This window comes from Cydia amplana, chromosome 18 (assembly GCF_948474715.1).
Source record: "Cydia amplana chromosome 18, ilCydAmpl1.1, whole genome shotgun sequence".
Classification (NCBI taxonomy): domain Eukaryota; kingdom Metazoa; phylum Arthropoda; class Insecta; order Lepidoptera; family Tortricidae; genus Cydia; species Cydia amplana.
The window spans coordinates 5,943,710-5,971,479 of NC_086086.1; positions in this window are offsets into that span (position 1 = coordinate 5,943,710).

Sequence of the window (27,770 nt, forward strand, 5' to 3'; positions counted from 1 at the left end):
TATCTTGACGTGCCTTTTTATTGAAAAAAACTTTTTAAAAATAGGTCACAGCAAATATCTAACAATTATAACGCAAATATGATCATTTGCATTCTTTCGGTTTCATAACTAATTATTTCAAAATTTCAAAATGAGTTTTTCAATAAAAAGACTTGCCAAGATTGTTTACCTTTTTTCTATCGCTAAAAAAATGAAGTAGATATATGGAGAAACAGTATTTTTGCGTAATTAACAAACAACTGTACAGATAAGAAACATGCACTATGTATAATATTACTTGTAGGATTTATCTTATCAGCATAATAAGAGTTGGTAGAGGGGTCCAGGGTTCGTACACTATAATATACGTACGAGAATAATTGTAAAAAAGCGGCCAAGTGCGAGTCGGACGGGTTTCGGATTTAGGGGATTTATGACGTATTAAAAAAAAACTACTTACTAGATCTCGTTCAAACCAATTTTCGGTGGAAGTTTGCATGTACATCATATATTTTTTTTAGTTTTATCATTCTCTTATTTTAGAAGTTACAGGGGGGGGACACATTTTACCACTTTGAAAGGAGGTGTCTCTCGCGCAAACTTTTCAGCTTAGAAAGAAATGATATTAGAAACCTCAATATCATTTTTGAAGACCTATCCATAGACACCCCACACGTATGGGTTCGATGAAAAAAAAATTTTTGAGCTTCAGTTCTAAGTATGGGGAACCCCCAAAATTTATTGTTTTTTTTTCTATTTTTGTTTGAAAATCGGTTCACAGAATACATCTACTTACCAAGTTTAGTTTCAAATAGTTCTTATAGTTTCGGAAAAAAGTGGCTGTGACATACGGACGGACAGACACGGACAGACAGACATACTGACAGACATGACGAATCCATAAGGGTTCCGTTTTTTGCCATTTGGCTACGGAACTCTAAAAAAGGGTTTTGGCTTAAGTTCCTAAAATATAATATTATATATCTACAATCCACGTGATGACGTTGTCATTATTCCAACTTTTATGTTCTAGAGTGTTGTAAAATCACGGTTAAGAAACTTATTTTCTTGAATCTATTTTCTTCTTTGGCTATATTTTTAAAATACCAAATAGTTTTCTTTGTATATTTACCCAACGATGGTAAGGGTACTTTGAAAAACGACAAGGCCGAGGTTTTCTTTTACAAAAAACCATAGTCAGGTTAAACTTTTACAAAAGTTTTGCTTATTGACACTGCTAATTAGAACCTTTTTAGTAAAAAAAGCTTTTTCAACAAACCGCTTTAATTAAGACCCCAAGATCTCATTATCTGAAGTGAGTCCGCCTGAAATAATACCGGAACTGAACAAGGATGCCAGCGATTTTTATTAAATTTTTTATATATATATTTTTTTTAATTTAATTACGGCGCTCTTATCCTTTAAATAAATTGTACAAAAAGACTACGTATGTATAACTAAAGGAAATCTCTAATGTTTTGTAATATCTGGCGAGATTGCGTGGGTAGATTCGTGTTTTTATCCAGTGCGTCTTTGTTTGGTAAATTGTAGCATAATATTTATTTTGAATCAATTGGTTGGGGCTCGATTGAAGAGCAACGTTAAATATGTATACATTTTCAGGCAATAGCTTGTTTAATAAGACCTGACCTGCTAGCATGCATTGCGTCCTCCCGCGCGAGTTCAAGTAAGGACTCGCGCGCGAGAACGCAACTTAGGGCTCATTTAGGCTATGCGAGAACTCGCATGCGAGTTTTATTACATTGCGGGTTTTGATCGGTCGGCTGAATTGGACGTAACCAACAGTCCGCAATGTAACTAAAATCGTATGGGAATTCGCGCGCCGTCTAAATCAGCCTTTATGCTAGACATGTTTCCACAAAACGTAGTTAAGAAAATTCACCATTGAATAACGCAACAGTAATGGAGCTGCAGTTAACATCCAAACGTCACCTTTAGATTCATGATACATCTTTTCACACAAGGGTTAAAAAAAAGGCTATGACCTAAATCTCAGCATCAATTTTAAATGCGGAATAGAGCCCCTGCCGCCCCCACTCCCCGCCTAATGTGACGCGCGGAGTTTAGATAACAAAACATATTTCCTGAAAGAATCACAGCCTCCCAAGTCCGCTTATGGTGGTCGCATCCCCAGACGGTTGAGTCACTTGACGAACAATAATAGGGCAGATTCGAGCAAGCCGGATCTATATCTGAATGCATAAAGTCTTTTCTCCTACTTTGCATTCCGTAATATTGTTTGACATAATGATCAGTTGTCCTAACACTAAAAACCCTAATTTTGGTTTCCCTAATTATTGACTGCTTATCCTAATATTATTAAGCATATTTTCTTTTTTGCGAGGGTCGCAGTTCTAAACCTAACCTAACCCACTTTTGTGGCAGCAAGTTCTAAAACCTAACCATTTTTCAGAACCTTACATTATGGAAAATAATCGTTATGACAATTGATCGTTAGAGCATGTGCCCATTAGGACAAACCAGTTAGGGCAAGCGACTTTAGGACAAACGTTGTTAGGGATTCAGAATGACACCCGAGCAAGCCGAGGTACCTAATGCTGCGTCGCCGCCAATACGACCTCTACAACAGGTAATGACCTAAATATAAATAACATAGGAAATTTACAAGCTAGGTAACTACGTCCAATAAACCTACCATAATGGATGTTTTTTTGTTTAGATTGCCTGCGACTCAACATTTTACATGAAAATGTTTTTGGTGACTGAAGCAGCTGCACTACTTACTGTATGAGGGCCGATCTGGTCATTTACGTGCGATCGGAATCTTGTGGCCGGGCCATTACCTCCAGACTGAATAGCCACGAATCTCCCCGAACGTCCTCGAGTGTTCCCGAACATATCCAAATGGGTACGAACTTTACGTTTAGCCGCCGCCCTGGCAGCTATATGACGCATAAGTTATTTGTCAATTGACAGCTTTGTCAAATTGTATGAATATGACGTCACATCAAAGTTCAGATTTTTCCACGTCGTGCGTTGTCGTCGCTTGCATGTACTAGGTATTTGCGCCTCGATGTACACACGATGTGTCGATGTGTGTTTGTGTCACACAACATGAGAGGAATATCAAAACCAAGCGGGATGGATGTATGCAATTTTTAATAAGAGTAACAGAGAGTAAGTTTTTTTTTTGTTTTTCTCATAGACACAATTCTCTACGTTACCCTCCAAGCCAGAACGGTTGTCAAACTGTGTTGTGGGTATCAATCAAGTCTGGTGGGCAACAACAAATACCGACTAAATTAATATTTTTGGTCGGTTTTAAATTAATAGGCGCGTCCGTTGGGTACACGAATGCGCAGCCCCTTATATGTAAATAAATTAGATATTGTTACCGTGAATTTTCATTTTCAAACGGCAAATTCCACTTGTTTTAATGACAGCCTAAACTAGTAGAGGCTTCTTCTATAGTTTTAGAGCTCCACACAAAACTGTTCACGGAGCCCTTACGAGATCACTTCGGTCTTCTTTAATTAAGGTCTAATCTGCAAAATAAACAATATGAAAAAAATAAAAAAGGACCTTTTAAATAAAATAAAAAGTAATCATTGTGGAACAGAAAATTATTATTAGAAAAAATATTAGTAAAAATTAACTCTTAAAATACTATTGAGTAGCAATGGTATGAAATGAAATAATATAAAAAAATGGAAATTACAATGGCACATTTTACATTTCTACTGGAGTAATCACCTTCTTACCTACACGCCTGGCTAGCCCGCCTCGCCGTTAGGTACGTAGCACGAACTCGCGAACGGCACAAGTCGGCGGTTAGCCGTGCCGTGACCGAGATCGGCGTGGGTCGGCGCCGGCGTCGGCACGGGCCCTGGGATGTCATTCCAATCGCTTATTAAATAGAAGCTTATGAAATAAAACTATTAAAACGGATTATATGGGGCATTATCTATCTTTACCTGGAAATAGTTGTGATGATGATGAACCAATTTCGCATGTATAATCCGTTTTAATAGTTTTGTTTCATGAGTAATTATCACGGTAACCGAAGACAATATTAAATATAAGCTTATTTAATTACGCATATCTCTGACCTGTAGTTATCTGCTGCACAAAATAGCTGAAAAAGGCTTATCAATGGATATAAAAAAATATAAATATGTGCCATTTACTACGGAAGCCATATCTAACGGTTAGGAGCAACCTCAGAATCACGAAGTAATTTTCACTGTCCATCGAAAACATCGACATGACATGAGTAACTGTATCAACCAAAATGTATGAAACAGCTATTTTTTCACACACTTCTATATTCACTTCGAAAAAAATTGCTAATGGTTGAAAAATAATCCTGTTTCAAAAATCAACACGCTTGATTTGGTTTCCACCCTATTGCGGGTGCTTGCTGCATCAAATAATCAATCTATGATTCGTTGATATAGTTGGTCAAACCATTTGTCAGTGAGTAAGAACCAGGAAAACTATACTCATCCTATTTTTTTGGACTAGTACTAGTGTAAGACAAAGACAGTATGATTCTCTCTTTCTATGTTTGAAATGAGACAGTCCTTTGACAAACTACAGTAGAATCCGCTTATAATGACATCGAAGGGAAGTGACAAATACGTCATACTAAGCGGATGTCATATAAAGCATAGTTGATAACTTTTTATTTTTGTATTTTTTTCCAAATTTATCTCAAATTCCTTTGTGAGAGATGAGATATATTAACTTTGTACCAATTATCAACTTGTCATCGAAAATCAAAGCTAAACAACTTTTTAAACGCCTCGCACGCACCAACCCAACCGTCTTCGCAGGGAAAGACGTGGGGACGGCCACGAAAACCAGCGAATGTCAGTATAACCGGACATAATTTCATGAAAATAGGATTTTTAGGTCATAGTAAGCGATTTGTCACTATGTAATATTTGTATATGTCTCGAGGTCATATTACACTAGTTCGTTGAGTCGACCCTTCCGAAATCCGGGAGCTGATAGGAATGTCCTGACTGATTTACTGCTCACACCTCCGGCTTCGGGCTATACGTTGTCTTGACAATTTATTGTACTCGTATTTCACAGATAGGTTTAACACATAGAAATGGGTGCTATAGGTTTAACAGTATTGATGAGTATGATAAAAAAATCGGCACCTTTAAAATTCACTTTGAACTTAATAAAAATTATATTTATCTAGAAATTGTTAGTTTCAAAAACCAGTTGAGTGTAAGTCAGTCTGGCAGACGAAACATTTTGTACCATACTACAAGAAATAATATTTTTAATGTAAAACGTACGTTTTACAAAACTAACAACAAACCGGTTTCATAACGTACTGCAGAACCTGCGAAAAAATAGACAAACCAGTTCACTGAATTGTTCGAAAACATTACTTACCATCCTTTTTATGTCCATCAGGAAAACCACAGTCGACAAACATTATTGTAAGTGGGCTAAAGGACGAATAACATCAATTTTTGTGTTCCTTAATCGAAAATTGATTATGATTGTCAGATTGATTTGGAAAAATACCTAATGGAATTGTTGTGCTCGACAATTCTTTATTCCATTTTGTTTACGTTATAATGAAATTCACCGCCTTGACGTCAACTCGCATCAGTTAACGTAAACACGAACGTAACATAAAAAACGTCAACAAACTCGTCACCTTGTCCGTGTTCAGGACACGCGCAAAGCTAAAGACCAACTTATACTCAACCAGCTTCGCATAATATGTTCTAGGAATGAGAGCTCTGGTTATAATGGCCACTTACAAGCCAATTTACTGAGACCTCAAGTTTCATGTTAACTCTTAAGTGTCGGAGGCCAGGGTAAAATTAAAACACGAATGAGCCCTCATATTTTAAATGACGTGTTTAGTGTACTGTTAAATGGCGTAAATTGTTTACATCCTTTTCTTTTTTAGGTTATTTATAATATGAATGTAAATAACAGTTTAAAGATAACAATTTCATAACACTGTAAGTTGAAACTGCTCACGCATGAATAATAATGATTTTTCTTTGATATATTTGTGCCTTTTTTACTGCTATCAGTCATTTAAGTTTACAGATTTTAATTAATGTGAAATAAATAATAAATTACATTACAAAAGCTCCTATTTATTTCCCGCTCCTCGTGCGAATGGGTAATATGCGGAATATTTTTTTACCAACATCCATTAAAAAACTGTACTGTTAAGCAAACCCAGCGAACTGCGGGTAAAAACTGAGCTGAAATCAGGTTTGTATCTCTTTAGCATTTTAATTCCAAAATTCATCCAATGCCTCAGCGGTTCTGTGTACCCGAAAATATACACAGCGCCGACATAGACTTTTTGTAAAAAAAAAGGCGCGCGGTGAAGCGCGCAAATCTAGAAAAAATGTATGTTCGCGCTGAAAAGTTACGAGCTCTGTTGAAATCCTTTTAAATTTATTTACACGTACTAAGTTTTGTTAGCGTTTTGTGTTACATTTTGTTTTGCTAGAATGTTGGAACTAATGAGACAACAATTTTAGTAAAACAATTGGATTTTGGCTCGTTTTAAACCTACATAGAAGTAAAGGAAAAGGTGATGTTAATAGTTATTTGTACAACAAGAGATCAAAGTTTGATATTTCTTCGAGTGCTTATTTTGAGTCCCGTGCAAGCGGAATCTAATTTAGAATCTTGAGCGTAGTAAGGGACTCAAAAGCGCACGAGATGTAAATAACTTTAATCTCGTGTAGTTCACAAAACTTTTCACCTCAGCAGTGAGAACATATTAGAGAACCCGAAAAATGTATTCCTTCTTCATCACTTACCTCTATTCACTCATGTTTTCTTAAGATATACCAACAATTAAGTTTTCACCTCAGCAGCTCGAACAAGGGTACTTTGCTACTTAAAAACAGTGAGCAAAATCACATTTTGCTCATTTTGTCTCTGTTTTTTGTTTTTTGTTTGTTTGTGTTTTGTTTGTGTTGTGTTTTTAAGTAGCAAAGTACCCTTGTTCGAGCTGCTGAGGTGAAAATAATATGGGATCTAATAAACTGGCTGAAACTAACGTGGAATTGAAAGTTAAAATTTAAACATGGGGACACAAATACATTAGTTTTATAAATAGACAAGGGACATTTAGGGTCCCATAACAGTTATCGCCATCGCCATTATCGATGCGTCGCGAATACCATTTTCCTTCCATGTCCTGTTTTTCCACTCTACTGCCCAAATGCCATCTGACAATGTTTAAACTGTTACATTTTATCCTTTTGTGTACGTATAGGTTTTCAGAATGCTCTTGAGCTTCCTCAAAATCTTCATTTGGATCATATTTTGTTGAATAACGACTTTTAAGTTCACTAGACGTGGCCTAGTGTAAAAAGTATGTAATGCATTTTCTTTGCTTACATTTATTTTATCATTGTGAATGTCATAGGGAGTTATATTTTGCTATATCAACCCAAGTCATCCATTTTTTTCCGAAATCCATCGAGGTTTTTCTGAGCGTCCTGTATTACACGTTGGCGCTACAGTACCTAGCTTTATATATTATCTTTGTACAAATATTAAAGTGTGTTTTGCTATTTACAATGAATAATTCTGATAAAACTGTAGACCAAAACTATAATCAAACATCAAACATCAACATTTATTCAGCAAATAGGCCACAAGGGCACTTTTACACGTCAACATTGAATTTACATACAGCAAAAAAAAAACACATCAACAATTATAAAATACAACTAAGCCGCAAATCAAACTAAAGTAATTGGAATATTTTAATGGTTTTTAGTTGTTGTTTGCTGAAATACAATTCATAAATTGCTTTTTACATCGACATAAATAAATGTTATACATAATGAATATCGGAATAAGTATTCAATAGAATGAAGATTACCTACCTAAAAGCGTATACGCAATCTCGAATATTTTGCGACATGACACATTTTGTGGAATATTTGACGACTCAATAAGAGAGAGAAGTATAAATGTGCCTAACCACTGATAATAAATTTGTGATACTATATGCTCTGAGGTCAATGCCTACACAATTAAACAAGAAACACCAGCCCTAGTAGCACGGTCGCATTTTTATCGTTTATCACCATGCCTGTCACGTTCTAACAAGTATGTAAGTGCGAAAGTGACGGGCATAGTGATAGTCGATAAAAATGGAACCGTGCTGAGCCCGCAGGTCGTGATTCAAATGAGTAATTTAATGAGGCTGATTCTGATTTGTAGAATTTGATATGGTTTTAATCTCTTCCTTACATGAGCTTGGCACATGTTATCAGACATCTCTCGGGCACATAACACAATCGGCCTCATGGGCTCTTTTTTTTTTGGTGACCTAACTACCTAAAATGTCATTCAATAGAACTTGCTAACTATGTAAACAAAAGTTACAAGTAAATTGACATTCAGTGTCAATTTTAGTATGGCGGTTTGTTTACATAGTTAGCAAGTTCTATTGAATGACAGTTTATATAATTAGCTAAGAAGCCAGTTGAGCTCGGCCTACCGATTCGCAATAAACTCGGAAACTTGAAAAATGTATTCAATAAAAAAACATGGCCGCCATAAAACACGATGGCCGAGAAAGCAGGCGAAGTTCCCCAACTCCGTTTGTTTTCTGTATGGATTACCTCCCACTAGATTCGTATATTCACGCTAAACATTTATTTACCTGCTCTCATTATTTTTTCTATTTGATGGATCAATATGATTAAATTACACACATCAGTACACATCTTGAAATAAACTGAAATAAACTACTCGAAATAATAACAAATTAAAATATTTTCTGAAAATAATTCAATTTGTTCTAGTATGTACATCTTGAAATGTTGACATCTTATAAAAATGTAGGAAACAAGAATTCATTACAGTAATACTTAATGGAAATAAAAATATTAGAGAAGAATACGTACCTGATATTAATAAGCAAGCGCGCCTTATCTGTCGGTATGTCCGTTTTAAGGCATACAAAATTGCCTTTAATGTTGAATTTTCAAAGTTAGATACTATACCTCCCCAATCTCAGTGTTCCTCCTGTTAGATTATGTCAGCTTAAATCTCCTACGTTAGTCGCATGAAAAAAAAACGATATAATTCTTTGAAGGAATATCACAATGAAACAGACCGATGAGGCTCGTGGCGCGGTATTTTACAAACACTTCGTAATTTTTAAATCTGAAAACAATATTCGTTTTGTTTCATTTATTTATTATGATTATACAGTTAGAGAGATCATACAAGTCGTCGTCCATGCTACATCTAGTGTCTAATAGTGAACTGTATTTGGCCGTAATGATATACAAGACATCTGTTGATCTACAAATTGCCCTCGTTACGAGAACAAAGAAACCCTGTAAAGGTTTATTGGATTGGGCCAACATTAGGCCCAGTACCTACTACTAACTCCGATTAGCTTACCCATTGGCTTCGTTGACGGGCCATTCTAAGATGCGTACATTTTATACCAATTCAAATTCTGATTTGGGCCATTTTATTTAAAGTTGTCCACTATACTTTTTTTTTAATTTGTGAATGTATATGTTATTTCTACTCAGAATCACGAGCTCTTTCTATCCTAATAGGAGAAAAAAAGTGTCCCAAGGTTTTTTCCCATTCCGTTACCATTTTTTCATAGACTATGGCGGTTTCGGAATGGAAAGATCGAAAAATGTATGGAAATCTTGGGACACTCTTTTTCTCCTATTAGGATCAAAAGAGCTCATGATTCTGAGTAGAAATAACATAAAAAATCCCAATTTGAAATAAAAGTGTAGGGGACAACTTTAAATAAAGCACGCACGAGGTTTTTTAATCTGACCATTCGACTCACGACTTTATGTAGAAAATTTAATTTGATATTTATCTGTTGCTTTTCGGTGAGATGAATATCGAGGGTACGAGAAAACCTACTCGCATTAGATACATATATGAAGAGTTCAATAATGTTAATATGTCAAGGTTACAATCAGTTTTTAAATAGTGCAAGAACTTAGCCTAAACCCTTTTGCATAGTTAGAGGCAAGTGACCAGCTCTATCAGTGGAACATCATTATAAAGGATGGTGTTAATAAAATTAGCCGTGTTCAGATTTTACAACTTCTTAAACTTTTGATATTATTATGATACTCACCGCGCGTACCGATGGTTTAAAGCGAGAAATCGTTTCAGATTCTATGCACATCAGATTTAATATACCTACCTACCTACATAGGTAGTATAGCGACAACAGCGCGATTTGCTTTGTCGCTGTCGCGTCAGTTAAGATAATTAATTACCTTTTTTAACCACCAAATTGTTAATTAATGGTTCTTTGTTCCATTGGCTGTCAACGGCCTGAAAATCGTATCCTAGTATTTTTTATTTTATTTTACATTGAAAAAATACAGTTAAAACATTTGGAGTTTACCTATGTACTTGTATATGTCTGTTTTTGCAGTTTGGTTTCGGAGAACGTTTTTATTCCGCAATTTTTATTCCTCATGAAAGTAAGCATCATAATTAAACAAAAAACTAGTTTTATGTTGATCGTTTTCGCCAGTACAGCCTTTTATCATAAAACGACCAAACTTGTGAACTTTGACGGATTTTTATATGTTCCATTATGCAGGTACCTAACCTAACCTAAATATAATAACATATATGGCACTAGGCTGTATACATATATATTGCCTAAAATATTAAATGATTTACCAGAAGATGCTAGAGCAAAATATGTAAACGGGAAAAATATAAAAAAAGTTATTAAAATGCACTTGTTGCAATCTAACGACCTTAGTTACATATAATAATAATTTTAGTTATTATAAGATAGATATGTATCATGATTTCTTTTTCTTGAACTCCCCATCGGCACACAAACCTCCTCAAGGTTTTGCCCACGATGGGTCCTGTAATATTAACATGCATGTAACTTGTATTATTCAATAAATTAAAAAAAAAAAAAAAAAAAACCGAGACCGTGACAGCTAACTTTGAATATAAGAAAGTGAAGGAGTATCTTTAAGCGTCATATTTTTATAAACATTTGACATTAAAAGTGACACTGTCACACTTTATAATTGCAAGTACCATGTAGAGTCAGTTTGTTTTGGCTCTACTATATTTTTGATTGTTCCACGAAAAGCTCCAAAATTGTTTTTTTGTTATCGGCGCTCTTTGTGTCGCCAGCGTGAAATGGAATTGACAACATGGTGAAATATTCTAGTATATATGCCTGCATTCGGTCGCATATTGTGTCCCCAGATATTAGAGTTATTATCATTGAATTACTCGTTAATTCTGATAGTTAAAAAAAAGGTTTTATTTAATATGGATTTCTGCACACGCCTGCTGATTCTATTAATTATTTAAATAAACTGTCTGTCTGATTTTAAATATACTAGGGTGCCACTGAAATTTAAATTGCACGAAGTTGTTTAAAACAATTAAAATTTAAAACACTCCATGCATCCGTACGTGCGTGTCGCGCTTGTATCATCTAAAAAGGCGGTACAAATGTATGAAAAGTGTACCTAAAGTCTATTTTTTTATTCGGTAGACTGAAATGACAGTTAATAGTATGAAATGACATTTCATGTTCATACAATTAGCTGTCATTTCAGTCTACCGAATAAAAAAATAGACTTTAAGTTTGGCTAAAAGTTAATTTTATCAGAAAATATATATGTATCATTACTGATTGAAATGGTTTGGAATTGGAATTGAAATTATAAAAATACCGTTCTAAAAATTTTATAATTTAAGTAGCTAAATACATACATACTCCCAATAGGCCTGAAAATTGTTTGATTAGCTATGATTGACCGTGTGGTGGTGGCTTAAAATTGGATCGTCAACTGCGTTATACTTTGGTACTTATAATAATCGAACGAGCGAGCGAAGCGAAGCGAAGTTCTTACATTCAACTTTGAACACGCGGCTGGCTAGCGGCACGTCCCGGCATTTCGATGTTTTTAAGCTGAACTGTCAGAAGATAGTTTGATACACAATAACTTAAGTAAATTTGTTGTAATTTAAATGAAATTGGGTAAACGTGTAGTCGAGGGCATTATATTTTAGTCATTAAATTATGATCAGGCTCGATCAAAGGGTTATTGAGCTAGAAGAGCTTAGAAGGCCAAAAAGCTGTTTGTGAGGTGTCTTGCTATTCTGGTCATTTTATTTGCAAGAAAGTATGGTCGAGTTTGGTATCAAATGAAAGTGCTCGGCTTACACTTTTATAATATCGTTTTTAAATTTACCATTTTGAAATAGTTAGCAAGATACAAATAAAATAAAATAAACATAATATAGGTATTTGACATTTGACAGGAAATATTTCGGCTTACCACAGATACAGTATCAGTTAAGGGCTCCACAGATCTTGCAAAAAATCGTACGCGGTTTTCAATCCTTTGACGACTGCATTCAATTGATATTTTTGGCGAACCGCGAGTTCTCAGTTCGGGGCGAACTACTAGTTATATTTAATCATAACATACACATATTATTTTTATTTAAGCGTTTCTCAAACAGTATAACTAGCTCTATTTAAATTATATGTTAGGTAGATGTTAGTATTTAAATCTGTTCTGGCCTGGTTATGTATTATGGTATATTCACTTCACTGACTTTTCCAATAAAAAAGATGAAGAAATGTATCAGTGATATTTGTAAGTACAGAATCCCCGCGACCCTTCGGTTTGCAGGTACTGAACTATCTTTGGGACGTCTCTGGCCAGCCAGTACGGGCAATACGGCGCGTGGGTAGTAAATCAGAGCTAGCTATACCCCAAGGTCAGTTTTTGCCGACAAGTCGATAAATCTGTTAAACGGGAAATACAGCGACCAGAAGTTACTATGCCTATAACTTTACCAATCTCAGATGTCACGGAAAAGTCACAATAACTTGAAGTGAACTTGAAATTATTTAATGATTTGACGGCAAAATAATAGTTATAAAATGATGAAGGATTAAACATTTCTTGTTATAGCTGTATGTGGGTAGCTAGACAGACAAAGTTCGCCCACAGTCGTTACATAAAACTTTGAATAGCCTAATAACATCAAATAGCCACCACAAGTCTTTAGACATCATGAAATCACCCTATTTCTTTTCATACCCGGCCCTCCACAGCACGCTTTGCTGTAAGTTACCAAGTTATGACATATTCACATCAACTGCCGAGCTGAGGTGATCAGGGTATGCTATTTCTTTCATTACGTGAAAATGTTAAGGAATGCACACACATAACCTAAATACCTATACTTATATATTTCTGGTTGAAGATATATCGCTGTTGACAGATCATATCCATTATCGTTTCATGACAGTGCATTACAGCAGATTTTGGAGCATTGGGAATCTACATCACTATCAGGAACACAATACAACTTACGAGTGAAGTAGCAGTGTTAGTTCTGATTTTCTGTAAGGTTCCTACTTCTACAATTTGGGCTGCTCCCGTTTTGAGTGAGATGCCAGTTAGATATTACTACGGATCTTAAGGTCACGCTATACTGGCTCACCTGAGAATGACTCGCCGAACTCGCGAAACCAGTAGCAGAGCACGTTAAGGGCTTCATCGCTACTTTGGCCGCTAAATTGAATCCCGCGGCTTTATTTAGCTATTTGGACGCACGGCGAGTTAGGCAGTTGTTATAAACGCCGGTGCCGTTTTTAGTGATGTGTCGTCACCGATTTTTCTTGTGGGATCCCTGACACATTATTTCGTTACAATAACTATATAGTCTGTACTTTTATGTATTTAAATAAACGTAAACCAAATCTACCCTCAAATGACTCTTAAACTAGTTGAGGGTAGAGAGAACATTACACGATCAAATAAAGTAGCATAAAGTCAAGTCGTTCAGTGACAGATCCAGGCGGTTTTGTATTTGGTTGGTTAGCCAATAAATGTTATAACTACCCGCAAATGTACGAAAAGTACAAACTATGATACCCAGTTGTAAGGCCTGAGTGGACGCTCTAGTTGGGCGTGCAGCGGGGCGGGGCGTGCGGCGTGCATGTCAAACAAATGCAAACGTATAGGAGCGGCCTTAGTGCACGCTGCTCAAATTACTTGTGAGCCCGACGCCACGCTGCACGCCCCGCCGAACGCTCCGCTTCGAGCGTCCACTCAGGCCTTACACACAGATCTACAATGACGTTGACTCTTAAAGATAGTTGACGTGTGCAAAAGGGAAGCCATCACGTAAACATAATGAACATTTCAAAAGAGCGACTTAGCAGACTAGAAATGAAAAAGCATGTATTTAACGTACAAAACGTAAGTTTAATGGAAAATACGAAAATATGTACTTATATTCCAGAGATACCCTGGGTTCTATCTTGAAATATACAGTTACAAAAGCAAATAATTTACGCAATCACATATTCATCCTGATTATGAATTCAATACTTCGAATGACACTTGATATCCGATTTTGGTCACGTTTTATTTTTGATTGATAATAATTTGATATGCTCAATATTGAGCATGCTAAGACCTTTGTATCCGGTAACTCCCAGCGACGGGACGTCACTAGTCGTTCCACTTTTTCGACGGACGATTAAGGATGAGCGAGAAGCCTGTGGTCGCATCGGAATTGTCGGATTACGGAACCGCAGATGCTGTAAGCTATGATATCAATATAATAAATAACCAATTTATGTATATGTACGATTATGTACATGAAAAAAATCATATAACAAAACATGAAAATATTTTTGAAATTATGTTTGTACTTACTTAAATGATGTATGTATTGCTAATATTTTATATAATACTGGTTTGGTTGGACAGTTGATTCTTGGTCTGACAATGTTCAATTTTTAGCTATGTCAGGAAACATTGCAGGACCAAAAATTTGATATTTATTGAGGTTTTATTTTGTAATTTATCGTGTAATTTATCTTAATAAATTGCTAATATTACCTATATTTAAAAGACTCAAGTAATCTGAAAATGCTTCGTAATGCGGAGTCTGAGAAGTAATATATTACTAATACATACTCGTAACATAAAAATTAAATAAAATAAAAATAACACCATACCTTTTTTCATCTTGAGCTTGAGAGCTAAAAGTCTTTTAAGTAAATACAGGACTAGCCTGTATTTTTTTGTATTTGCAAAATGTCGCGCCGCAATAGTGCAGCTGTAATGCTAGTGTAGTCTGGATCCAAACGGTATCTTTAGAAAAAAAAAACCCGAACTCCAAGCAAGCACAAGGAAAAACCTCTTGAATTGGACCCTTTCGTATTCTCTAATGAACAAGATAATTATATAATTACAACATATAATTTCTACGAATAAACCATACATCAATTTGAGTGTTTTAAATCAAGGCAAACAACTCTAAATATACAAGTTAGGGTCGTTTACTTATTATACTTAAGTTAAAGTCTATATGACAGATCCTATGAGTTTTGTAACTAAAATAACAATCACAGTCTGCCCTTTAACCGCCCTAACGACTCCGGGGTTTTCGTCCCAACCACACCATAGAACGAAGCTGAGTCGAGCGTCCAAAAGGTACAGAATTAAACCTGCTATTCACGATCCAGCTAGAAATTGCTATCTGCGGGCGCAGCATGGTTCCATTTGTTACCGCCTGTCACTATGCCCATCACTTTCGCACTTACATACTTGTTGTAACGTGACAGGCATGGTGACATGCGATAAAAATGCGCCCGTGCTACCGCCGCTGCTAGATATGGGAATAGCTAGATTACAAAAGTAAGGTTGATGTTAAGATTCACTCACATTTCATTCATCTCACTCTAGCAGAGCTGCATTATTTTGCAAGTCTGCAAGCAGGATTCTGAGTTGGTTCTAGGTTTAAGTGCCTTCTGCAGTTTTATTGTCATCACCATGACTGTTAGTACCGATTGTCATCACAAACTGGCGCCTATTCCACCAACTTGACACTTACAATATCTTTTTAGACCACCAAAGGGCGATGAATTGTCAACATCAGGCGACATTTGTCAAACCGGGACCTAGAGTAGAGTAGAGTAGGGGCACCTTCCTTGAGTGAAGAATATACCTAAGTGTATGTGAATAAATGGTTTTCCTGAACGTTTGACTTGTATGTGCTCAGCTAGCAATAGGAATGCACCGCTAGGTCGCTTATACTGTCGTTTGGAGGGTCGGCCACATGTGCCTACACGGTCCTAACTCACAATGAGATATGGCCCCAAAAATAGGGGCAGGCATTTTAAGTGGTCTAGAATTGTATTACTCAAAAATATTAAGTGGGTAATTGATTTAAATTTTCATAAAGAATATTACTGTCCCCATATATTGTGACCTGTTTTTACATATTGCTATTGAACGTAGATATTATACAATACAATGTACATTTTGAAGCAGTTTGTGCGTGTGACAGATGCCACATACTGCACATTTTTTACCGGGTTTCTTCGGCACCAATCGGCACATTTTTTAGTTTTCGTTTAGCGTAAGCGTACAATTATTATCTTGGCTAGGCTCCCGGGCCCCGTAGACAACATGCCAATCGCTAACGCTACGTAGCGAACGAAACGTAATTGTGACACACGGAAGAGTGATAGAGAGACACAAAGCGATTCGATAGCAAAGCGCAAACGATCGTCACCTTGGCTAGGCCGCCTGATGTGTGAAAAAATCTTCCGCGATTAGAATCAACCTATAAAGGAGTATTTAAAGCCTTCCACCTGTAGCCCTATTCGGATGCAAATGAACCTTTCGAAATTGCTTTATTAAATCAAAGCGTGTCCCCAATACCGTGCACACGTCCGCGTAAACATCCCGATAAATATCAAATGTTTTTACGAGGGGTTTAATTCGCCTCGTCGGCTGATCCGCTTAATTTGAAGCATCGCTGGGCATTCACAATGCTTAGCGGCCATTTGAAGTAAACCAGTTACATTTAGGGTAACATTCCATTTCTGACCGCAGCTGCACTACTGGTACTGGACGCGTCGCTGTTAATGTCAATTTCCATAGTAAAATGAACAGTACCTAGTGCAGCTGCGGTTGGAAATGGACTGTCATTTTAGATGGCAACAGCAGCAGCGTTACTTAACTGTAGCAGCATTACCTACTGCAGCAGTATTATTGGAGCGCGACATTACTGCCGAATGCATTGCTACCGCAAACGCACGCACGATTGCACCAGTAATGCAGTCGACTGCAATGTCCCGCCGCAATACTCCAGCAGTAACGCTGGTGCAGTCTGAATCCGAACGGTACGTTGCTGCCGTCGCCAACCGAATATAACTTTGAACGAGATACGTAACGTGTCCCGTCCCATGTCCCATCGCGTCCGGGACAAGTGCGCGCAGTCCTCCTTTATTTCACTATTTGCCCCATAGGTGAGCAATTCTCAAAAAGTTTGTACCTACATTTCGATCACATCTTAGATTTCTATAAAAATTGGTATGCTGGTAGAGTATACGAAGCTGAACAACTTCCACCACATTTCCCAAAATGTCCCAGAAAGTTTCTAAGAAACATTCCTTTTTTGTTACCAAATGTGTAAAGAAAATCTGGTAACAAATTTACCAGCATACAATTTGCTTTTACAGTAATTTTTATAGAAATCTAAGATGTGATCGAAATGTACAAACTTTTTGAGAAATGCTCAGGTACATTATTTCTTTACCAACAATTTATTTTACTGAAGCACAAACTCATAGTACCTATTCCACTATAGTAAAATGGAAGGGTCCTGGATTTTCACCAGTCTACCATTCCACCACATGCCTATCGCTCTACCGTTCCCCAAGGCCCAAGTGAAGTCTAGAAAAACCGGCCAAGTGCGAGTCGGACTCGCGTTACAAGGGTTCCGTCCATTAAGTCCAACTCACGCTTGACTGCACATTTCTAATAGGTTTTCCTGTCTTCTATAGGTAAAGAACCATTTTGTGTATTTTTTCAGACAGACAGACAGACACACGATTCTATAGGGGTTCCGTTTATTCCTTTAGAGGTACGGATCCCTAAAAAGTTGGTAAGCAGGTGTAATATAACCCGTGGACGCTGAATCAGGCGCACACGGACCGTGACGAACCTGACGGAGGGTTTAGCCCTCTCATTGATGTATTTTTGTGCGAAAGCATTTTGTTTTGTAAAATAGATTACGTGGAATATGATCGGGGGAAATTTGCCTAAAATAAATAACTGGAAGCTCATGCAGAAACATTTTTATGAAATTATTTGATTTATTTATCTCACAATATTCAATTTCACTTAAAATTTAATGACATGAACATGAAACATGGTAAATTTTCAGGAATTTATATTATTATAAGACAAAATACCAACACGACCAGGTACCAAGCTATGGTGAAATATTTAGTGTCTCACTCGGTAGAAAAGTTTGTTTAATTTTGAAATCTTTCGCTTGCTCGGGTACAAATATAAGCACGAGGAGTTAAACAACAACTTTTCTCCCTTGTAAAAAGAATAACTATTTCACCAATTATATGTATGGTGTAGAAAAAACTGACATGTACCTACGACTTTTTTTGTGTTGTTTTATCATCTCCATCATCATTTTATTTCTAATTGAAAAATGTTATGACATTTATTCGAAGAATGTGATTTGGCTTACCATAAAGCATTTCGTACAATTGCTTGCCACCAGCGGCGTATCATAAAACGTTTTTGATACGATTATGAGCGTGTCAGATTTACCACAGTAAAATCATTAATAGAATAGAAAATCAGGATGCAATGCAGTATTTAGTTAAGACCAGTTAGTTATTGTTCAAAGTAATGTATTTATTATAGGGACAACTACAAGGTTTAGAATATAAAAATGGTAAACATTATTTAAGTAATATATTTATATAAGCAAATTGTAAGTAAAAGTATATTGTAAATTTACTGAACAATTAATCGGCTTTATTACCACATAATTCACAAAAATCTTAATAATTGTATTGCTAAATTAATTAGTCAAGTAGGTACGCTGCGTAATAGATATCGGTGGCTTATAGTTAGTACTGGCTACCTTACCGTACACACTTGACATAATTTAAAACAGTAATAAAGATCTAGCAATAAGCTACATGATGTATTACACCGTAATCAGTTGGAATATACGTTACATAGCAATTGTTAAAAGGTCATCAAAGGTTGTAACGTACATACCATCAGACTATAACACAAAGAAAACATAAAAGTCATAAAAACACAATAAAATGGATACTTAGCTTCGTTTGTCGTTGTTAGCTCTCCAACTGAGAAGTGAGCCACAACTGTCAGACACCCGCTTATATTCGATCAGACTTCACCCCTTCCACCACTTCTTGGTAGGAATAACAAGTAAGATGTTTCCTGCACATCCGGTTATCATAATAATTCAATTTAACAAATGTATTTGCTACATTTTAATTTAATTTATTATAGAATAATTAATCGCAAATTAATACGAATTTAATATCATGGCTTATTATTATAAGATACTTTATTTACGTTACTAATGTTCTGACAGTTATGGTCAAGAAATATACATGGAGGGTAGTTGTGTAATTAAACAGCAGTTCTAACTTATTATTTCGATATACGTATTAGCTTAGCAAAAGTGGACTATTTCGTGAAAATGTAAGTGTGATCTTTGTTTTATACTACGTATCTCACACGGCCATACTGACAGGTGCTTCGTTCTCGAAGTACCTTATTTCTGCAATCATATTAAACTTAGTAATATACAATTACTATTTTTATTAGTCAGATACTATTTCACTTATAACATTAATCAAGTGAGGCTCATAGACTCTGCAGCATATCCCTATATTGTTACTTTTTCACTTATTACATCAAGTGAGAGCTCGCAGGCTCGGCAGCAATAATCCTAATTACAATCACCATGCTACTGGCACTTATCACATCAAGTCAGCCTCAGTAGCATGTATCACCCTGGGTTGGCTACCGGGCCACTTATAACATCAAGTGGGGCACACAGGCTCTGCAGCAGGTCCCTATATTGCTACTTTTTCACTTACATCAAGTGAGAGCCCGCAGGCTCGGCAGCAATTATCCTACTTACAATCACCATGCTACGGGCACTTATCACATCAAGTCAGCCTCGGTAGCATGTATCGCCCTGAGTTGGCTGCTGGTCCACTTATAACATCAAGTGGGGCACACAGGCTCTGCAGCAGGTCCCTATATTGCTACTTTTTCACTTACATCAAGCGAGAGCTCGCAGGTTCGGCAGCAATTATCCTACTTACAATCACCATGCTACGGGCACTTATCACATCAAGTCAGCCTCCGTAGCATGTATCGCCCTGAGTTGGCTACTGGTCCACTTATAACATCAAGTGGGGCACACAGGCTCTGCAGCAATTATTAATCGGTTATTATTTTGTCAAATTAGCTTTTTAACTTTGTGGTGTACACTGGAAGTTCTCAATCGATCGATAATCAACTCATGTCTCATTCACATACGTAAACTTTAATTATTATTATTTGTATCTCCTTAGATTTCACGGGCCTATAATCCCGGTCTTTTGTTAGGCTTGCGTGGGGATATAGATCCAACACGTAATTTTTTATTTATTTTTATAATACATAAATTACCTTAAGTATATAAAACTTCTTAGTCCCATAGCAAGCTCAACTAGCTTATGTTTTGGGCACTAGAAGATGATAGACATGTATAAATATATTTATGCATATGTACATAATAATATGTCACATATTGATACTTATATACATAAAAATCATTCACGGCTAAGGAACAAATCCTTCCGATGAACACACAAATAGATGTACCCACTGGATATCGAACCCGGGTCCTCCAGTTAATTTGACATGTAAATTTCTAATCCAAGATCTCCAATCCCCGTAAAACTTACTAAGTTCTTGTGCACTAAGTTTACAACCACAATAAATAATGAATTTAAAAGTGGAAAAAAAAAAATTAAGCTTTATATCATCATTCGCAAACGTTTCCGTTTAATACAAAATTAATTTGGCATTCAGAAGGCAGTAGACGGTCGGAACTAAGGCATAGTTCAACATGGAGGTGGTCAGTTAAGGAGGCTGGCTCAACTGGACTCGACTGGAAATAGCTGGAAGTAACCGCTCAAGATCGCGACAAATGGAAAATAAATCTGGGAGCCCTATGTCAAAAATAAATTTGTACTCCTGCCATGAGATTTCAACCTTTATAAATTAAACTGAATTCCTATGGTTTTTATATAAACCTAATGTAACAGAATTTTAAACTCCGTTCGGCCATCCCACAAAACAACTACCCTAAAAGTCATTAATCAGAATTATCTAGAATGTATTCAATATGTCTATAGATCTATCTTTTATTTAGCTGAAGCTTTGGTGGTAAAAAAAATGTGGTTACATATAATAGGCAACGTACTTCTCTTTATGAAATGTTGTTTTAGAGCTTCCATAGTAACTGTCTTTAAACCCAAATTTAGCAGATAACGCGATATTCTGCTAGTTGAATCTTAATTGTACAAAATAACTTATCGTACAAAGGCGGATTTATCGTACAAAAGTTATTCTCTAGGAGGTCTAGGATGTTCTGGGTACGATCAACCTTCGTGTTTGTTATGCTATCCCGTTGTCCGATGGACAACAGTGGCATAATTCATTCGAAGATGTATTATTTATAACAATCATGCTTCATTATGGCAATAGATTAGGTATGAATTTAAAAAAATGCATATAAGTTAAATACTATAGTATCAGGATTATACAATCGTTTTATAGCTCATTCACTCACTGTAAACATTCTATCTACATTCCGCTTGGCTTTATTGGCTGTCTTGTGTTTTCTCGTATGTACCAAAATTAAAGCAAACAATAAAATGAACCAGAAGATCATAGGTACAAAATTGCCATTGTATTAGGCATTTCATTACCGCCGCATATTTAATTACCGCCAGACCATGTAAATGGTGGTACATATACCCAATTGCATATGTGAGTTTCTACGAGAACTGGTAATGTATAAGTATATAATGGTTTAAAATATTGTATATACATGGTGTTCACGAGGAATGTGACTTTAACCACGCATTTCTGAGGTCAAAAGAAGGGGAAAAAAATGTAATGCGTTTAGGTCAATTTCGCAAAAAAAACAAAAATAATGTTTTTTTTTTTTTCAATTTTTTCTAATGTATTTATACATTAAATGTTATTGGTAAACCTGTCACTTAAAATGCATTTTTACATATTTTTATTTTATTTTCGTACCTAAGTCATAGTTACTTGTCACTTTTTGACATCTATCAATAAGGATATTTAGACTACGTCCCATAGTAGCAAACTTCGCCATCAATGTAACAATAAAAACTAAATTATTATGAATTTTTTTTTATTGGTATTAACTCCGAAACTAGGCGAATTTCAAAAAAGTTTATAGGACATTTTTGTCTCTAAATATGATCAGGAATACGCTGCTAAAACTATTCGGCCTCCTCATGTTATACCGTGTATATATTTTTTATATTCCTTACAGATCACCTAGATGAATTGTCCTAAAGCAGTGTTTCTCAAAGTGTGGGTCGCGAAAAAAAAAAATTTAGTGGTCATAAAGGGCCGTGACACCATAAAGTTTGAAAAACACTGTCCTAAAGGAATACGTTATACACATTTATCGTACTCTGTTATTGTTTTTTTTTAGTAAAGTATTTTTATTACCAAGAGAATATGTGCTTTTTATTTACTGACTAATTTGCGTGTGCAAAACACTATCTTTCAACTTTCAGGGTTTTAAAACATAATTTATTAATACGGGAGTCGAATTAACTAGTCTACTATTTTTATGGCGTAATTGTCTAAGGTTGTCACTGAGATATCCTTTTTTTTTTGTAGTCATATATATCCATCAATCAGTAAATTTATCAAGCTAACTGGAAGCATATTTTCAAAAACGCTTTTATGCCAAACACGTATTACTATCTGTACACAGAACCCGCAATAAGCACTGTAGGTGCAAAATTGTAAATAAGGGCTTGTAAATGAAAACCAAAAAGCGTGTGAACTTTATCCTTATAGTTTTAAAACGACCAGACAATTTAATGTTATTTACTGTTTTATACTTATTGAAATAGTAACTGGTGTTATATAAATATTTATTCGTATCAATCGTAACAAAAATAAGAAATAATGTGACTAATAAAATATATAGGACGTATAAGGGTATTTCCACTTAACTGTATACCGTTAACGGCCGTTTAGGAAAAGTGACAAAGCAGACGATAAATATCATAAACGTGAGAATTAAATCAGATTCGTAACTAAACCGACAGCTGAATGTGACTTGATACACGTACCTAACTAAGACACGCGGTAAGTTACAATTAAAATTCCCATCGTTATTAACCGCCTAAAATTCAAACGAAGTGTCTAATGCAGACCTCAAAATCTTTGAATGAAATTCGAGTTATAGCTAACTGATCACGATTAAAATATTTATCCAGGCTATAAATAACGTTATTCCAACGTTTAGAAACTTATCCAAACCAAAATGTTGTCAAAGTGTTCACAAATAACCCTTTTAAGTATTATTATTCAATTTAGTCATTAATTAAATCGTCATTTAGAATAGTTTAAACATACCTATACAGTCCTATTTTTAAGTATAACCAAGTTTTAACATACCAGAAACAACATCATTCATCAGTCATCCTTCCAGACAGGCGCCACTCCGTAGCGTCTCACAGGTGCGGTAGTTTCTGTTTCGCGAAGTACTTTTGAGCTGCTTGCTGCTGTTCTCCATAAAAAGCATCATGCTTAGTATACCAAATATCTTGTTTCACCTGGGGTTTTCACTGAAAGTGAAACACCAGTGTCCTTGTGTCCAGGATAGCGCGGCTTACAGTGTCTGTTTGGAGTTGGATAGCGTCCCGCTGTTGACTCGTACTGCTCCTGAAACATTAGTTTTGTAGGCATAGAATGTGTGTAACATCCCACTTCTGATGTCAGATTTACCACAGTAAAATCATTAATAGAATAGAAAATCAGGATGCAATGCAGTATTTAGTTAAGACCAGTTAGTTATTGTTCAAAGTAATGTATTTATTATAGGGACAACTACAAGGTTTAGAATATAAAAATGGTAAACATTATTTAAGTAATATATTTATATAAGCAAATTGTAAGTAAAAGTATATTGTAAATTTACTGAACAATTAATCGGCTTTATTACCACATAATTCACAAAAATCTTAATAATTGTATTGCTAAATTAATTAGTCAAGTAGGTACGCTGCGTAATAGATATCGGTGGCTTATAGTTAGTACTGGCTACCTTACCGTACACACTTGACATAATTTAAAACAGTAATAAAGATCTAGCAATAAGCTACATGATGTATTACACCGTAATCAGTTGGAATATACGTTACATAGCAATTGTTAAAAGGTCATCAAAGGTTGTAACGTACATACCATCAGACTATAACACAAAGAAAACATAAAAGTCATAAAAACACAATAAAATGGATACTTAGCTTCGTTTGTCGTTGTTAGCTCTCCAACTGAGAAGTGAGCCACAACTGTCAGACACCCGCTTATATTCGATCAGACTTCACCCCTTCCACCACTTCTTGGTAGGAATAACAAGTAAGATGTTTCCTGCACATCCGGTTATCATAATAATTCAATTTAACAAATGTATTTGCTACATTTTAATTTAATTTATTATAGAATAATTAATCGCAAATTAATACGAATTTAATATCATGGCTTATTATTATAAGATACTTTATTTACGTTACTAATGTTCTGACAGTTATGGTCAAGAAATATACATGGAGGGTAGTTGTGTAATTAAACAGCAGTTCTAACTTATTATTTCGATATACGTATTAGCTTAGCAAAAGTGGACTATTTCGTGAAAATGTAAGTGTGATCTTTGTTTTATACTACGTATCTCACAAGCGCGTCATCTCACTAATACGCATTTGAATACACTTTGCGTAAAAAAGCGTACAAACAGTAATCTCTGCTTACATTTACCTACAATGTGCTTAAGTATTTAACTTGTCATATAAATAGGTCTCTAAGTAAATAGACGGCCCTAGAATGTACTAAACATGAGGTCGATTCTAATTTAACAGTTTGTTATGGTATCGAACTGATTTTGATACAACCTCTCATACTCATATCATCTCACGCATAACTTACTCTTCATTTCGCATGCACCAACCAGCCTGAGCAATCTGCAAGTTCGTATCAAAATAAGATCAAAACCGTATAAAGTTATTAAATTTGAATCGAGCTCAATTAAATTAAAAGTCTGTTGTAGGTACACTCTCGTTCCCTCTAGTTCATAGATAGATGGCTCTAGTTCATAGATAAATGAATCAGCACGATGCATTGGGTGTCGATAGATGCAACCGCTGGAGCGTAAATACGTGCGATGCAAAACGGCTTGAATTTCCTTACGAGATTCTCCGAATATCTTGAGTTAGCTCGTAAGTCGGGATCGCTCGTCTGTCCTCCCTTCTCTTAATGCTTTCCCCTTTGCCACAGATTATATAGGTATATATTACAAAATACACCACTAAACAAACTCGTTCCCAACGGCACGATGGTGTACCTGGCTAAGTACGGTGCCTATAGGGACACCCCAAACCAACTAAAGATTGGTTTGACTGTCGAAAATACAAGTCCCACTTCGAACCTCAAGTACTTAACGTGTTCTAATTTTACATTATTGTTTTTAGTAAAATATATTATTTCTCACAGTTAATTTCTGTTAAGCAGACATTGGTTTTACGCTGATTGTCACTTGCAGGTTAGTATTGTTTTCTTTTGTTTCATTTCATGTCATGATCTTCTTACTTAATTATTGGTCATTTGTTAGTCAGGTAGTTATATACAGAATATGCGTTTGTACGAACTATCGCGCTAAAATGCCAAATCAATGGAAATTTTTGATCAACAGTGGTTTATCTGCATTGTATTATGTATTCAATCTGTATCTAGCGCCGTTAAGAGAAATACGGCCGGTAAGGCAGTGCACAAGTTTCACTTGTAATACGAACCCTTTCCTGTGGAATGGCCAAAGGTACGTACAATCGAAGTGTGTGGTTCGGCCTGGCTCGGTTTATGTTCAGTAAAGCAAAATTGTCTCATTAGTGCAGCACCATTTCGAGCCCTCGTAAAGGTGACAGTCCATTTCCAACCGCAGCTGCACTACTGTTCATTTTACTATGGAAATTGACAGTAACCGCGACGCGTTCAGTGCCAGTAGTGCAGCTGCGGTCAGAAATGGAATGTTACCCTAAGTGTCACAGTCAACGTATTAGGAGTCGATTGCATCACACTATTTGTACATGTAGGTAATAATATTTGTAGTTTGTTAAAATACGTAGGTATACAAAATAAAAGTTTAACCAGCCAAAGAGATAATATAAAAGTCGGTTAAAAAACTCAAACCGACTAGTTTTATTGTAAAAACTTCAATAAAGCAAATTTAACACCATGCATATGTACCATATATGTATCTATCAAGTTATGTTATAAATTTATGCAATACCTTATGCTTACTGATACCGAAATAATAAATTTCCTGTGCAAAATTTAAATGTACAAGCTACCTACCACAGAACAAAAAATATTGTAAAAGATAGAAAAATAAAAAGAGCGAAAGAAATTTCTGTCGAAGTAGGTACTCGTACCTAGAGCTCAGGAATCACTTTGCATTTTTTACAAGTCAACATTTTCGCTGAGCTGAATTGCAGACAAACTTAATTGTCGGATGCAAAGCGTCTGAAACTTTTGTCATAACTTCATATCATTACTAAATTTGCACATTCTGAGCTTTATTTACCTAAGCTCAACTTTGCTACAACAAACATTGGCAAGGATCTAATTAAGTTGAAAGAAGTATTTAACGTTTGAATAACTTTAAACTTAGTACATTTTGATTTCTTATAGAACCTCATCGTCCTCATCTTTTCTTACAGTACTTTTATAAATAAAAAAATTATGGTTGCGAAATTAATCTATTATTGTACCCTTGTACCCCGTACATAACCAAGTTAAGGAATTATTTGTCCTTTCACATTACTAGTTATGTAACTTGGTTATGTACGGGGTACAAGGGTAAAATCAATATTATTTAAATTTTGTGAGTAGTTTTGACGTTACGTTACGCATCCGATATTAGAGAAGCTCGACTTTACTGGTGAACCTCCATAGCTGAAGTAAGAGGAGAGGAGATATACTTCAGGAATAGAACGTTTATAAAAACTGCCCTAGATCTGTTCAAAATTATGAAGTCTGTATAAATATAAATTTTATTTCACTTTCGGAATAAGAGCACTTTCTAAACTTTTTACCTCGGAACTTTTTATACCTTCTACAAATTATAATACAACAGGTCAGCAAAGTCAACTAAATACTTTGCGTGGTTTTTCCTTCAACTACTTGAAACTGACTGGCAGTTTCCGGACCCGCAAACTGAAGTGTCTTGAAAACTTTTAAGTAGATATCTTACATTGGTTAGCTTTTTGAAGAACCAATTCTCAGCATGATGTAAAGATTGAAAAGCTTATGGTAAACTTGACTGTATATAGAATCGATTTTTGAGTTGGTCATTGGAATTGATTTTTGAGTTGGTTCTAGTAGCATATCACGGACTAGTAGTATCAAAAATTAGATACGGCATCATCTTTTGGGGAAACTCTATAAATCGCGAGGCCGCTTTTATAGCCCAAAAGAGATGCATAAGAGCCATCTGCGGAAGATAGTTGTATTCCCATATTCAAATCACTAAAACTTCTAACACTGCCTTCATTATATATACTTGAAGTAGCTCTATTCGTAAAACGAAATCCA